Source organism: Oncorhynchus keta, unplaced genomic scaffold (assembly GCF_023373465.1).
Source record: "Oncorhynchus keta strain PuntledgeMale-10-30-2019 unplaced genomic scaffold, Oket_V2 Un_contig_24907_pilon_pilon, whole genome shotgun sequence".
NCBI classification, from domain to species: domain Eukaryota; kingdom Metazoa; phylum Chordata; class Actinopteri; order Salmoniformes; family Salmonidae; genus Oncorhynchus; species Oncorhynchus keta.
In genome coordinates, this window is record NW_026284165.1 from 1 (window position 1) to 6199 (window position 6199).

Consider the following 6199-nt stretch of genomic DNA (forward strand, 5'->3'; position numbering starts at 1 on the left):
CTCTATCCAGGGTTTAGGCTTTGGTGTTTTGGCGACTCAGTGTCCCTCTGTCAGTGATACACACTGGACACACACAAACACACACACACACACACACACACACACACACACACACACACACACACACACACACACACACACACACACACAGGACTCACACAGGACTCACACACACACACACACACACACACTGGACAAACAAACACACACACTGGACAAACACACACACACAAACCTGCTGGACACACACACACTCACACTGGACAAACACACACTCACTGGACAAACACACACTCACACTAGACAAACACACACCACACTAGACAAAACACACACCTGCTGGACACACACACACACTGGACAAACCACACTCACACTGGACAAACACACACCACACTAGACAAAACACACACTCACACTAGACAACACACACTCACACTAGACAAACACACACTCACACTAGACAACACACACACACCTGCTGGACACACACACACACACTGGACAAACACACACACACACTAGACAAACACACACTCACACTAGACAAACACACACCTGGACACACACCTGCTGGACACACACACACACACTGGATGAGTTATACTTAAACTTCATCTTTTAATAATATGAGCTTCACCTCTTTGATCCTCAGATCAGTTCAGTGTATAAATAATATAATATAGAAGTATAAATGAATACAATAAAATAGCAACTGAGATATTTTATATCATAGATCCCCTAGTCGACATGACAAACCACAGGTTAAAAAGTGCATTTTTACTTGAAAGAGAGAAACCAGATCAATTCTCTCCCATCTCAATTACCCTGATGAACTCACGGAGGAGAGGTACCCTTCTAGATACAAGAACAGACATACGATGGTTCCACACTGGACACACACTGGACACACACTGGACATACACTGACACACACTGGACACACTGGACACACACTGTAACGGTTTTGACTTGCGGTTATTATTTATAGGGGTGCCAGGTAGGTTGTGCCTACCAGAGAAAACATTGGTTTCTCCTTTTAGTTTGGGTGAATGAGTCTCATCTGGTCCGTCAAGTCTACACCAATACAAAGGACTTATGTAAAAATCAGGATGGAAATAAACTTTTCATAAACCATTAAAACATTGGAAAGAACTTCAAAAACAACTATACTATTTTGCGTGGGTTGTATTAGAAACCATCAATGATTACACGCACATATAATAATATCACAATGAGTTCTGGTTCCTCCAGAAATGTCCTGTACCTCGGGCCTAAAAAGAGTCCAGCCCGGCAAAGGAGTTCAGGGAACTCCCGTGACCTTAGTCACGCAATGTTTGTCCGTTCATTCAAGTGTAGCTAAAACCCAGTATTAATCATACAATCAATATAACAATTATTTTACCACAGAACTTTAAAGCGTATCAACTCTTACTAAGTCCTCAACTACATCTAACTACATAAATCATCACCTCATATCAAAACAAATGAAATACAAAGAGGTTGTAGTCAGACAATCCAATCCTCCAGCGGAGAAAAGATCCGATCCGGTGAACTCTATTAGTCTACAAAACACACGTTTAACAGCAACAAAACAAACGGAATAGATCCGATCCTGGGTGAACTCTATTAGTCTACAAAACACACGTTTAACAGCAACAAAACAAACGGAATAGGTCCGATCCTGGGTGAACTCTATTAGTCTACAAAACACACGTTTAACAGCAACAAAACAAACAGAATAGATCCGATCCTGGGTGAACTCTATTAGTCTACAAAACACACGTTTAACAGCAACAAAACAAACGGAATAGTCCGATCCTGGGTGAACTCTATTAGTCTACAAAACACACGTTTAACAGCAACAAAACAAACGGAATAGGTCCGATCCTGGGTGAACTTATTAGTCTACAAAAACACACGTTTAACAGCAACAAAACAAACAGAATAGGTCCGATCCTGGGTGAACTCTATTAGTCTACAAAACACACGTTTAACAGCAACAAACAAACAGAATAGGTCCGATCCTGGGTGAACTCTATTAGTCTACAAAACACACGTTTAACAGCAACAAACAAACGGAATAGGTCCGATCCTGGGTGAACTCTATTAGTCTACAAAACACACGTTTAACAGCAACAAAACAAACGGAATAGGTCCGATCCTGGGTGAACTCTATTAGTCTACAAAACACACGTTTAACAGCAACAAAACAAACGGAATAGATCCGATCCTGGGTGAACTCTATTAGTCTACAAAACACACGTTTAACAGCAACAAAACAAACGGAATAGATCCGATCCGGTGAACTCTATTAGTCTACAAAACACACGTTTAACAGCAACAAAACAAACGGAATAGATCCGATCCTGGGTGAACTCTATTAGTCTACAAAACACACGTTTAACAGCAACAAAACAAACGGAATAGGTCCGATCCTGGGTGAACTCTATTAGTCTACAAAACACACGTTTAACAGCAACAAAACAAACGGAATAGGTCCGATCCTGGGTGAACTCTATTAGTCTACAAAACACACGTTTAACAGCAACAAAACAAACGGAATAGATCCGATCCTGGGTGAACTCTATTAGTCTACAAAACACACGTTTAACAGCAACAAAACAAACGGAATAGATCCGATCCTGGGTGAACTCTATTAGTCTACAAAACACACGTTTAACAGCAACAAAACAAACGGAATAGGTCCGATCCTGGGTGAACTCTATTAGTCTACAAAACACACGTTTAACAGCAACAAAACAAACGGAATAGATCCGATCCTGGGTGAACTCTATTAGTCTACAAAACACACGTTTAACAGCAACAAAACAAACGGAATAGGTCCGATCCTGGGTGAACTCTATTAGTCTACAAAACACACGTTTAACAGCAACAAAACAAACGGAATAGGTCCGATCCTGGGTGAACTCTATTAGTCTACAAAACACACGTTTAACAGCAACAAAACAAACGGAATAGAGAAGCATCTGGAAACTGAGGGTTGAACACATCCTCAGTCACGTCTCCATCACAACCCCACTTTTGCGCAGCTGATGCTATTTAATTGGGAATTAAAGGGAAAGCGGCTTAGTGGAAAGAGAAGCACTGAAACGGATCAGAAAAATTCAGGGCCATCACAACACATGGACAAACACACACACATTCACACACACAGGACACAAACACACACACACACAGGACACAAACACACACACTCACTGGACAAACAAAAACACACACACACACTGAACACACACACACACGCTATACAAAAACACACACACACACACACACGCTAGACACACACACACACACTGGACACACACACAGTGAACACACACAATTGGACACACACACACACACTGGACAAAAACACACACACTGAACACACATACACACACACGCTGGGCACACACACACACACACACACTGGACAAACACACACACAACACACTGGACAAACAAAAATACACACAGACACACACGCTGGACACAGACACACACACTGGACACACACACACACACTGGACACACACACTGGACACACACACACACACACTGGACACACACACTGGACACACACACATGCGCGTCTTCCTATAATTGTGACCTTGACCCAGGACCTCTTACAATAACATGTATTTTATGTTGAATAACAAATTGTACAATAATATACAATTATATATGGACATACGCTCCATAGTTGTACAAGGATATATTGTACGTTTTATAATAAAACATACTTGAAACAAGAAAAGGCCTGTTAATTGTGAAAACAGTTTGTTTATTGATTTTACGTTTCCTCTGTCAGGTTGATGTTAACCTGCTACTGGTTGAAACATGAAACAAATATGAAATCAAATACAAAACAATTAAATATGTGTAATGCAGGGTTACTATAGCAACAGAGTGTTGTGATGCAGGGTTACTATAGCAACAGAGTGTTGTGATGCAGGGTTACTATAGCAACAGAGTGTTGTGATGCAGGGTTACTATAGCAACAGAGTGTTGTGATGCAGGGTTACTATAGCAACATAGTGTTGTGATGCAGGGTTACTATAGCAACATAGTGTTGTGATGCAGGGTTACTATAGCAACAGAGTGTTGTGATGCAGGGTTACTATAGCAACAGAGTGTTGTGATGCAGGGTTACTATAGCAACAACAGAGTGTTGTGATGCAGGGTTACTATAGCAACATAGTGTTGTGATGCAGGTTCACTATAGCAACAGAGTGTTGTGATGCAGGGTTACTATAGCAACATAGTGTTGTGATGCAGGTTCACTATAGCAACAGAGTGTTGTAATGTAGGTTCACTATAGCAACAGAGTGTTGTGATGCAGGGTTACACACTCTCTGCTCTCTCTTTCTGCTCTCGTTATCTGCTGTCTCTCTCTGCTCCCTCTCTCTCTGCTCTCTCTCTCCCTCTGCTCTCCCTCACTACAGCAACATAGTGTTGTGATGCAGGGTCACTATAGCAACGTAGTGTTGTGATGCAGGGTCACTATAGCAACAGAGTGTTGTAATGTAGGTTCACTATAGCAACAGAGTGTTGTGATGCAGGGTTACACACACTCTCTGCTCTCTCTCTTTCTGCTCTCGTTATCTGCTGTCTCTCTCTGCTCCCTCTCTCTCTGCTCTCTCTCTCCTCTGCTCTCCTCACTACAGCAACATAGTGTTGTGATGCAGGGTCACTATAGCAACGTAGTGTTGTGATGCAGGGTCACTATAGCAACAGAGTTCTATTTGCTCCCTGCTCTCTCTTCTCTCTGTTCTCTGCTCTCTCTCCCTCTGCTCTCTTTTCTCTGCACTCTCTGCTCTCTCACTCTCTCTTTGCTTTCTCAGCCTGCTCTCTGCTCGCTCTCTCTCTGCTCCCCCTCTCTCTGCTCCCCCTCTCTCTGCTCTCTCTTCTCTCTGCTCTCTGCTCTTTCTCTGCCTCTACTCTCTCTCTGCTCTTTCTCTCTCTGTTCTCTGCTCTCTCACTCTCTCTTTGCTTTCTCAGCCTGCTCTCTGCTCGCTCTCTCTCTGTTCTCTCTCTCTCTGCCCTCTCTGCTCTCTCTTCTCTCTGTTCTCTGCTCTCTCACTTCCTCTGATCTCTCTGCTCTCTCTCTCTGCTTTCTCTCTCTGCTCTCCCTGATCTGTCTCTCTGCTCTCAGCTCTCTCTGCCCTCTCTCTCTCTGCTCTCTCCCTCTCCTCTCTCTCCCTCTCTGCTCTCAGCTCTCTCTGCTCTCTCTGCTCTCTCTCTCTGCCATCTCTGTTCTCTCTCTCTGCCCTCTCCTCTCTCTCCCTCTCTGCTCTCTCACTCTTTTCTCTCTGCTCTGCTCTCTCTTTTCTCTGCTCTCTCGGCTCTCTCTTCTCTGCTCACTCTCTGCTTTCTCAGCCTGCTCTCTGCTCTCTTTCTGCTCTCTGTGCTCCCTCTTTTCTCTGCTCTCTCTGCTCTCTCTCTCTCTGCTCTCTCACTCTTTGCTCTCTCACTCTCTCTTTGCTTTCTCAGCCTGCTCTCTGTTCACTCTCTCTGTCTCTGTCCCTCTCTCTGCTCTCTCTTTTATCTGTTCTCTGTTTCTCTTTCTCCCTCTGCTCTCTCTGCTCTCTCTGCTCTGCTCGCTCTCTCTGCCCTCTGCTCTCTCGTCTATCTGTTTTCTGCTCTCTCTCTGCCTCTGCTCTCTCTCTGTTCTCTGCTCTCTCCATCCCTCTGCTCTCTCTGCTCTCTCTGTTCTCTGCTCTCTCACTCCCTCTGCTCTCTGCTCTCTCTCTGTTCTCTGCTCTCTCTCTCTCTCTTTCTCCTTTGCTCTCTCTTCTCTCTCTGTTCTCTGCTCTCTCTCTCTCCCTCTGCTCTCTCTACTCTCTGCTCTGCTGCTCTCTATTTTATCTGCTCTCTCTGCTCTCTGCTCTTCCTCTCTGCTCTCTCTCTTTCTCTGCCCTCTCTGTGCCCTCTAAGCTCTCTCTCTCTCTTCTCACTCTCTCTGCTCTCCGCTCTCTCTCTGCTCTCTCAGTCTGCTCTCTGCTCTCTCTCTCTCTGCTCTCCCTCTCTCTCCCTCTGCTCTCTCTCTCTCTTTTCTCTCTCCCCTCTTCTCTCTCCCTCTGCCCTCTCTATTTGCTCTCTCTGCTCTCTCACTTTTCTCTGCTCTCTCTGCTCTCTCTCTTTCTGCTCTCATTATCTGCTGTCTCACTCTGCTCCCTCTCTCTCTGCTCTCTCCC

At 44.3% G+C, this 6199-nt stretch overlaps 1 long non-coding RNA gene across 3 annotated transcripts; it reads left to right on the forward strand.

Annotated features, from left to right (window-relative positions):
* Positions 1-1375: 1375 nt before the first annotated feature.
* Positions 1376-3714, forward strand: LOC127922185 (uncharacterized). 3 transcript variants are annotated; one of them, XR_008110638.1, is made up of 2 exons: positions 1376-1675; positions 2087-3714. It is a non-coding gene; the product is annotated as an uncharacterized LOC127922185 (long non-coding RNA). The 3 variants fall into 3 exon arrangements; XR_008110640.1 differs by lacking the exon at positions 1376-1675 and adding an exon at positions 1813-1881 and having other exon boundaries at positions 2019-3714; XR_008110639.1 differs by lacking the exon at positions 1376-1675 and adding an exon at positions 1813-1881.
* The last annotated feature ends 2485 nt before the right edge of the window (positions 3715-6199 follow it).